Raw genomic sequence first — 10,666 nt, forward strand, 5'->3', positions numbered from 1 at the left:
TTCAGCATCATATGTCTGCAAATCCATCAGTACGTTTGTAAAACTTGATTGAGGTCACACTGTCCCAGAGTAATGCATTTCCAAATGCAGCCATTTGTCCAGTTTTATTGATTCTGCTGCGGCACCTCAAGTCTTTATTAGTTGGCACATAATTTTCCCCCCGGCTTGGCCTGTGAAAATGAGCTACAAGCTTAGCAATGGCCTGTGGCCAGCCACCGCCTTCATGCAGAATAGGCCAGTAGCAAGGGGCCAAGCCATTACCATAGCACAAATTGACTTTGCTTGACAAAATCATTTCAAATTGAACACCCTATGAGATTTGTTTTGCATGAAAACATTGCCGCAAAGAACTTCAATAGATGATGGCAGAATGGAAGGATTAATGATCACACTGATACCTTGTATAATAAGAATAATTTGGATTCGTGTAACAAATATTGCCACTAAAGGGCAATATTTTATTTATAACATGCATCCTCCTCAGCGGGTTGACTTTCATCAACTGTGGCCATGCAGGCCCAATTATATCTGCAGGTTCATCTCTTACTGGAGGTCAGACTACAAAGGTCAACATCATCAGTGTATTCCTATCTGTTCATCTACCCATCTCAGCATGAGTCGAGCCTTTGAGACAATGTTTAGCAGAGAGTATGATATCATTAAATAGAAACTGTGACAGCCTATAAGCCAACGTCGAATTTGACGGTGTCTTAAAGCATGCCATGATTACTGCTGTAGGCCTCCTGAATAAAAAAAGGTAAGGGTCAAGCTAATTATATGGTGCCTGAGCATATTGATTTCGGGGAGAAGCTTACTAATCATTGGCTTCATGCTGATAAAGTGTACATGGGGGTTGAAGTCAATCTGTCAATTCCATTTCAGGCAATATGCTGTTCTTGCTTGGATGAGTTTTCCTTAGGTTTGCTCCTGCAGCAGGAATCTCATTTTAAAGTACATGTTCTCTACACTTTGAGCAAACTTGAGCTGGATTATGTTCTGAAAAATGTCATCTGGATTTAAATCTGTTCTTTTTCACTGTAATGAAGAGTGGTATTACAACTCCCCCTTGTTCCAGCTGCTAATGAGAATACATGGCGGGAGAAGGGGAAAACATGTGTCCTTCTAGTAGGAAACCGAAAAGATTCAAATTAATTCACAGAAAAATGCATGTTAGGAATGTTCCGCCTTCTTACTCTGTGCCTTGCTGACCTTTATTAAATTCTGTCTGCTATGGCTCTCTCTGTCACCTCCGTTCATTATTTGTCTTGCCTAGCTTTGCCCTCGTTTTTCACCGCTGCGCACTTTCATTTCAAGTTTACTTTGAATGAATTGCTTGATGCTAATAAGCCATCACAAGACTTTGATGAAAAGGAGGAACATGAGCAATTTTGTATTCCCTCTGAGCTCAAAACTAATTGCCTTTTAATTTATGGCTTTCAGCTTTTATTATCTGTGTTATTCTGAAACACCCTTGCTTTGTGGGTTTTAATAATTTATGACATTTCTGCTACATTATCATGGCAAACACAGAGGAGAAGTTCACATGATAGTTGCATAACATAAATGCTTTTGTTATTTGTCTGTCCCTTTCTGCCCGTAGGCTAATATCTTATTATCTGGCGGTTCACAGTAGGTGGTTAAAAAAAACTAAAAAACTCAATTGACTCATAGGTATCCAAGACAATCTCACACATCTTTGAACATGAGACAGAAACAGTAGTCCTATTCCCAGGATAGTTCTAAAAGTAAAGCTTACAAAACAAAAGCCATACAAGTACAACTACTTAAAGTGCCAAAAATTACTGTTGCATCTCAGGAGACTCTTAAGAAGCTGCTATGATTTGCAAGACAAGGGTATTGTTACCAACACAGGGAGCCGACTTAGCACTTCTGCCAGCGATCTGATGGCTGGTCAACCACCACTGATATTTAAGATCATTACTTACTGTAGAAACTGCTTATTTCATGAAAACGTTCGAAAAGGTTACATTAAGGAAATGATGATTAATGATTATTCAAAATAATGTTTGCTTACTTCAACACGTGGACACGAGAATCCAGGGATCGCAGCACCAACCCAGTGATTAATGGATGGATGGATTATTTTATTTCCTGTGAAAAGTTTAAGTTTTTACAAATTTACATACATAACTTGTGTTTTTGGCATCTCCAATCATTATCCTCTTAAAGTACAAGCTTAACTGTAAAAGAAACCAAGTTAGCCTAGCAAATGAAAAAGCCTAGTAATGCATTCTCCCTCAGAAACTCATGCCCATATATAATCAAAAAACAAGCTAAGACTCAATGAGACAATTTGACTTTGTTTCTCTTCTCTTGCTATGGTTGCTTCAATTCTAATCCCACAACTTTATTTAATCTGTCCATTCATGCTGCTATTACTGTATCTTCTTACATTGGTAATACCCCCTTCCCTGTGTGTCTGTAACTTCCTGTGTTTTATATCTGCTCTGTTTTATCTGTATCAGTTATATCTGACTGAGTGCATACACGAGTAGACCTGTTTTAGCGTGATGTACTCTGTGCTGTGTCTGAGCATATGCAAGTGGGTTTGAAATTATATGCGTATGTGCGTGTCTACCCTGCCCGCTGTCTCAACAGGCCGCTGGTACACCGGCTCCAGTGTCTGGTGGCAGCTGTCTCTCTGTGTGTCCCTGTTTCAGGTGACAAGGTACCTTCTCATGTCATATCATTGTTCTGCCTCAGCACTCAGACACCAGTCTTCTGGCTCAGCTGCTCACTGTGAGACCGGGTAGCTCTCCCCAAAGAAGGACAGTGCTACAGAGATAAAAACAAGAAAGCTTATTCACATGCCAAGCCTGGGAGTTCTTGAATGTGTGTGTATTTGCACGGGCGTGCACGTCTGAATTTGCATGCCTGAGTGTGTGTGCTCTCTACTGTATCCCTCCAGTTTTGGGGATAGCTGTCTCCAAAGCTCGCAGCTCACAGTGGGATGAGCCAGAAAAGAAAGGCATTCACTTCTATTTCTATATTATCCTACCCAAGGGCATGCTGATATAATGAATACATCATTCTGTTATCTGGAGTGAGCAGTACACTTGCTGATACTTTTTGCCAAGTGGACTTAAACGATTTCCGGAAAGTTTCACATTCAAAAACATGTACAGTCCTCCCTTTGTACATTTACACAAGTAGTTTATCTTTGGCCCTCTGAGTTCCTTGTGAGGAATAAAAACTATGTCAAGGTGATCTCGGTTGATATCCTGCACACAATGTTAGTGTGTCCGTATCTGTGTGTGCGCATATGTGTATGAGAGCGAGTGTGAATCTTTTGAATATAGAGTCATATCAAGGCCCATTCACAGATAAAAAATGAGGGCTTAGCTTATTCCTATGCACAGACAAAGTTGTAAGTCACGTCCTCTCCACCAAATTCCTATTAAAGTGGCTTTGGAGAAAAGAGCATTTGAGATTTAAAAAAAAAAAAAGAAAAAGAATTTGCATCTGTAGGTGATTTGACTTGCCACATATTAAAGCTTACACAACCCCCCAGAAAGAAAAAAAAAACATGATCACTCTCCTGTTTTTCGGTTCATATTCGGTTACTACACTTTAATTTTGCTCAATGGCCCACAAGACCAAACTACAGTCTCTTCTTTACACGGTCAGTTTACTTTTAAAATTGTTTATTTCTCTGCCTCTCCTAACTTTTCTGCAAATATACAGACTTTATCTCGAGACACAGAATGTCTATTTCCATAGAAATTAAAGTCTGACGAAGGCATTTCAAAGCAAAATAGTGGTATGGTTGGGGGAGACGGCTGGGGAGGGGACTAAGCCTCTGAGAAACTGTCCCTCTGGGAGAGAGAGGACTAGAGACTGGTGCACCAGGCAATTCATCAGTAACTGAGAACGCTGTGATCCGTAGCAGCCACCAGCATGCTAATGTTCTTCTGCTGACTGGATGTGTCACTCTTCTTCCTGATGTCAGTGCATGAGGGTGCCAGTTTAATCTCACATAACAGATGTTTAGAGCAGGACTATATCACATTTTACTTCCTTGTGGCGATGATGAACAATCCATTCTCTCTGCATTGCACATCATAAAAGTAGTTGCACACTCGTAGTCCTATGCAGAAAGTACACGAATGTAGAAGCCAATGCGTCAACAAAGCTCTTTGAAGATACTGTTGTTCTCATTATTTGATCAATCACAACCTCTGGCATACCCGTGAAGACTGGAGTGCCTATTGAAATCCTGCAGTTGACGTCAAAGCCTCAAACTGCTGCCAGACTTGCAGGCAGAAAATACAGTATTCCCAACCTTGCCAGCATAAAACTGCATTGATACTGACTGCTGAGTCACATGAGATCATATTAATAGTTAAATTTCATCATAGCCCTTTCAATGGACATAACTGACATTTATGGGAATCACGACTTAAAAGTGCTTCAGAAGAAGGGGTTATTGTCTGGGCTTCGCAGTGATCATGTTATAAATTATGACTCATATTTTTAAATTTGTGAACCTTTGTGTGTGTGTTGCTCCTAGCCAATAACATCTCCACCAGATTGTAAGCACTCATCCAAGAGGAGGCTACACTTCTGGTGTCGTTGAGCCAGAGGAGAGGGACCAACTTTGAACATTGTGTTTTCAAACCGCAACAGAAAAATCCTGCTGTCTGTCTTTAAATCATATTATAGTCATATGAAGCCTGCAGCAGACTGCTGTGTTTCCTATAACATTGTATTAGCTAATTAAGAAACATATGTGACTTATTGGATGTACCTGTACAGTAAGTGAGACAAGTTGTCAGAGGGTGGAAACTGGTCTCATAATAACTGATTAATGAAAAAACAATGAATTGCTAATGCAGTGCATTTTATTCCAATGCAGAGTGTCTGGCCCTGTCTAAGTCAGGGGGTTGAATTGGCACATGGCTACAAAGACAAAGTCAGATACTAGCACACCTTGACACAAGACAGCAACAACGTTCTGAGGACCGTGATTATGATTGCTTGAAGAACTAGACTAGACTAGAAGCCTTGAAATTTTCTCCACTTGACATCCGCCTCTCTCCTATTGTGTCACGATCCCTGTATCCCACATGATTGCAAAAGTACACATTTCCAAAACCCCCATCAACCCCCTAGTGTTCAGTGTCAGCACGCACTATGATTGGTTGAAGAAAAATAAAAATCAGAAATTTTTTCAAGGCTTTTGACTTTGTACATGTTTTGTTTCTCCTAATCCAGTTGGTACTTGAAGCTTTTTTCGCTTAATCAAAAGCCTCTTTCCCCCTCCCTCATCTCACAGGATCTTCTGCCAGGCAGATGCTGTTCAAATCTCCAAGGTAAAAGTTTTGTGCATTTCCATGTCAAAGGAAGAGTTCCTGCGCAGACAATGTTTCCTCTCAAGACCAGCTTCAATCAAAGCAGTGTTAACTAGAGCACTGATTCAGATAGCACTACAGTAATGACATTCTGGCAAATGATGAGACTTGCCTGAATACTGCTTCTCAATTACTGCATATTACAATAAGTCATCTGCAGATTGATTTTTGGTCTGCGGTTTTCTTATCAGGTAATTCATTGTAACTGGAAATGCCTATACTTTGGGTTTCACCTAAGTGTATTCATTAAGGCATGTTCCACATTGATATTCTGTCCAAGTCTAGGTAATGGATTCAGGATGCAGAGGGCGAACACGAGACAGTATTTATGAGAACTTGCCACATTTTGCATCACTTGTTTACCCAACTCCTCTGTAATAATGCAACCTGTAGTAGCATTAGAAAACACAGTGTCAGTTGGCCTAGAGCAACAAATCAGCAGAGAAAAGAATGTCCCTACACAATTCATTGGCATTCGGATATTGGTAGTTTTACTTTTTGCTTCATATTGATCATGGTAAAGAAAACAACACAGAACAAAACATGCAGTCCAGTGCACTTATTCTTATAACTGTGGACATACGGGAAACACAGACATTTGTAAAACAACATATGGAGGAAAGCAGCTTTCCTCTTAAATTTTGCATAAATAATATTGAGTCTAAGCAAAAGTAAATAGGATAATTAGCCCTCTAGATTAACACTGGAGACATATGCATCAATATCAACATGGCCTACTTACCAGTTAACCAACATATATGCTTTGACACAGATGACCTGTAAATTATGACCCATATCAAGTCCACAATAATAACTTTCCTCAAATTAGAAAACAATCATGCTTTTTGGAGACTTTTAACCCTGCAAAGTTCTAATGTTTCAAGTTAACATAATTTTGTGTAATGAATCACGGCTAAAGATAGTAAGTTAACAGGATTCGCTCATGTTGAAGCAAGGGAAAAGCTTTTTAGCACAAAGTAAAGTTTTTACTTTAAATGCAAATAATTTATAGCTGATAACAAGTCAAGTTACCTCCATATATGTTGATTTTTATCTCTATTACATTGTTGCCTTTTTGAGGTTTACACATCTTTAAAACTGAGCAGTCTTTCAACGTGCACCCTTGTTGCCAGCTGGTGTCCTGCCTCTAGGTCTATGGTTTGTTTGATTTTTGTTTGCTGGCTTTTATGTTTATTTGGACATATTTTATGTATTTATGTACTGCTCTCACACTCTTTCATTTTTTATTGGCCCCTACAAGGCTAGTTTCCTTTGAAGGAACAATAATGAAAAGTGAAGCGATTAGAAGAATGCGAGAAAATCATGTTAAGATGGATGCATGAATGAGCAACAACAGTGTGCATGTGTTATTCCTGCCCACACTTAGGCTAACCCACACTAGATTGTCTCTTTTTGTTCAGATGTATGGATCCAGGATAAATGAGGAATGGGAGTAATCGGATGGTTCAACCTTTCCTATTAAATGATAAGAAGGCCATCTGCTGACAGGTCTGCATGTTAAGAGACTTAGCACTGACAAATACAACACACATTTCTCTCTTCATTGTTCTTCATCAAAGGCAGCCCAGGGGTGAAGGTTATATGGGAAAACGTCTAATGATGTGTGGACTGAATCAATCTACTTCCTCTCCTCAGTGGCTTTTCTCAACACGATAAATGGTTTGGGCTTTCATTTCCCATCTGTACGCCACATGTTGTGTTAATGTGTCAAGCTAGTTTTCAAGTTAGCCATCTACTTCATGTCGGCAAGTTTTTTTTATATAGTCATTATTATTATTATTATTATTATTATTATTATTATTATTATTATTATTATTATTATTATTTAATTGTAAACGTAAAACAGGACCAAATAGAAAAATATAGTAATTAGTATAAAACCCAGAAACTAAAGGCTGTCTAACTGAATGAATTTCCGGTCTGTCTGATACTCACACTGGTACACTGGTACTCTTGCTCTACACTCCATGGTAATTCGACAGTACATCTGCTTTCACTGCACAGCCAGTGTAGACGAGATGAATTTAAAACAGAGGAAAGGCGTGAACGTCCATCCATTCAATCAACGCCGACTCCGACCTCAGTTACAAACGCCACTGTCCTAAGAAGATGCTGAGCTGACAGGACAGCAGGCGGCCAAACTGTCTTTCAGGCTGACTAATATCAGACATTAAAAGTCATGTAGACTCTCTCAAGAAAGTGGGCCCACTGTAGATTGCCAGTTAACCTTCCTGCTGTTGTAAATACTCTACAGTACCAAAAGTATTAATCAGTTAGTGTGTTTCCACAAAATGCATTATTTACTTTATTTGAGTAATTTTGTTAAAAGCAGTTTTAGGAATTTATTTTCCCTTGTTTTCTGTGAGCCATATATGCATCTTATGTGCATTTTGCATCTATGGACAGCATAATAATGTTCTTTGCCTTATAGTACAAGTTCAGAGGTTAAGCTGACCAGCCTGGATACATTTTCAAAATTGTCATTAAGAAAAGCACAAATGTATTAAGCAAATCTAGACCACTGTCTGGCTCTGCAACCAGCAAATGTGGCTTGACTCTGGGCCGAAGGACACATGCTTGGTTTTAAGGTCAGCAGCCCTGTTAATCTGTCGGCCTTAATCACCTTTCACATTAGCATGTTGCCACTGCTGGGGATCGATTGTCTGCTCACACTCCCCATGTGTTCTGGCCTTTGTTCAATCAGACTTGTCTGATTCAAATCAACTATAATTTATTTGTCTTACAAGTGGAGGAGACGCATACAGACCCGACTTAATCAGCACTGGAAAGGAGAGGGTTGGTAATAGATCGATCCCTTATTCTCCCATCACTGGCTTACCTACGGGGGAAGAACTACACCAGCCAGTTACAGATATAGTAGCCATACTTTCTTCTTTACACGATTCACTTAAATGCTGTCCCCAACAAATAATATAATGCAGACTTCCTATATAACCATATTGTCTTTGGTGATGATTCCTGTTTTGAAGCATGAGCGCTCTTACATCCGACGGAGAAGAGGTAAATCATCTTTTCTGTAGACCTAACTTTGTGTAATTGTTCTACAAGAGTACCCAGCGTATGTTTTAAGTTAAGCATCAATTAGTTTTTGAATAGTGGCATTAAGACTCCCTAAGGTCCTGGATTATGCATTTTAAAAACATGTAACTTATTCTGAGAGTTCCTTGAGAGTTCATTTACAATGTGCTCATACCTCCATAGATCCCTTGGCTTTCATTTTGACAGTCTCAATGTCTTTGAGTCCTCATATGGATGCCTTACCATCTGCTGCGTCTCAGCTCTATAACTCAGCCTACATATATCCACCTGTCAAACCTGCACAGTGTTTTGACAGGCTGCCCAATTTATTCTCATATGGCTTAATTCCTAGGAAATGGCTTTTAAGGTTCTGTAGAGAAATGTTAGTTATGCCTGTGTTAAATGCTGATATATGCATATTGTGCATTGTTATGTTGTTGACCTATTTTGGGTGTGTGAATGTATGAACAGATTCTCTACATAGCATTCTCTTGATAGAGTTTACATGTATCTCACAATATATATGTTTTACATAATTATGTTGTGTTTTGCTTTGCACATTTACCCTATCTACTCAGGAAATGAATTGTGCTGGAGAGCCACAGGCTACCTGCAGTGTTTTATATGAATTAATGATGAATATATATAAATGCCTTTTTTTGTGACATTTTCAAATGTGCTTCAATAAGACAGTTGGGATAAGCTCCAATCACAACATTCCCTCTCCTCCTCTTTAACCCTTGAAAGGCAGCAGACAGTTCAATGAACCAAGGTCTAGGTGACTTTCTGGATGATACTGTTCCCCCCAGGAGATAAAAGGATTGTGATTTTGTTATTATTGTTGATTATTTTTTTAAATTACAATACATTCCTTAATTGAATCAAAGCTCAATCGAGAGTTAGCAAGCTTAAAAATATTCTTAAATATTTGAAAAGAGCTAATTAATTAGTTTTTACTTTTTAAACATTTTAATAGTACCTTATATGAAGCTACACAGTGTGAAAATACAGCAGTAATTAATAGATTTTGTATTTTCTTTCCAAATAGGCGCCTCCCAGTTAGAAAGTGAGATTAGTATTAGTATAAGTTTGATTCAGTAAGCAGCCAAGCTGAACTGTTGAGTGTTTTTGCTTTTGTGATTCAATTGTTGGGTAAATGTGATGGCCTCCTGTAGGTGGAGTCGAAGCTTAGTGCACCAAGTTAGAAAACAACATTGTTAGTTTGTAAGTATAGGCCCTCAGTGCCCGTAGCTCCACCCAGTTAATAATCACCAGCCACCACTGGTTGAGAGTGTGCTCAGCCAACAAGCTTGTATAATTGCTCTTTGTGAGGTGACCTGAACAGATGGAAACGCACGTAAACAATCTGACAACAGTGAGGGTGCATTTGCCTCCACAATCTGCGTATCACTGTGAGGTTCTTTCTATCCCTCACTCTCTCTCTCTCTCTCTGTCGTTGTACAGTCTATAATCCAGAATGTTATCAAAAAGAATGCTGTCTCTGTGTTGGGGCGGAGAGGGAAGATCACTTGAACAGGCACCGCAGAGACATCATTTGAATGTCAATGTTACCAGTTAGAAGTCAGTTTCACTAAAAATGCAACACAGAAACCTGAATGTTCATTGGGACTGAGCAGCATTTTTCCTAGATTGCATAAAGCATGTATGCATTTAAATACAATCATTTTTGTGAGCACGTCTCTAAGTGTATGTGTGTGTGTGTGTGTGTGTGTGTGTGTGTGTGTGTGTGTGTGTGTGTGTGTGTGTGTGTGATTAAAGCTAACTGGCATGCTTGGATGTAGTAAGTGATGGCAATATGGGATGCATGGAAGCATCAATGTTCCCTGTAGAGAACCAATTAGATGGAAGCCTTGGGAACGCTCAGAGCCATACGTTAGCTTGCCAGCATGTAACAGGCCAAACGTAGGGAGGGGGGCTTTCTTTCCATTCACACACAAGAGCACACACACTACCAAACACACATACAGAGCAAATGCATGTGACACACAGGCCCACACTCAAGAACACATATTCACCAGCCATAAACAAATTGCCATTTTCAAGTGTCAGTGCAACTGTTTTCAAGTGGTGACTTGAGGTGAAACAAATTCTGCAAGCTGCTCTTCTCATCTCTTTATGTTTTGATGTTTGAGGGGTACTTAAAATGTCAAAAGCTTTCAAGAATACAAAGTATTCACCACTCTAAAGTTGTGTTAGACGAAGTGGATCTAAAA

This window comes from Dicentrarchus labrax, unplaced genomic scaffold (assembly GCF_905237075.1).
Source record: "Dicentrarchus labrax unplaced genomic scaffold, dlabrax2021, whole genome shotgun sequence".
NCBI lineage: Eukaryota > Metazoa > Chordata > Actinopteri > Moronidae > Dicentrarchus > Dicentrarchus labrax.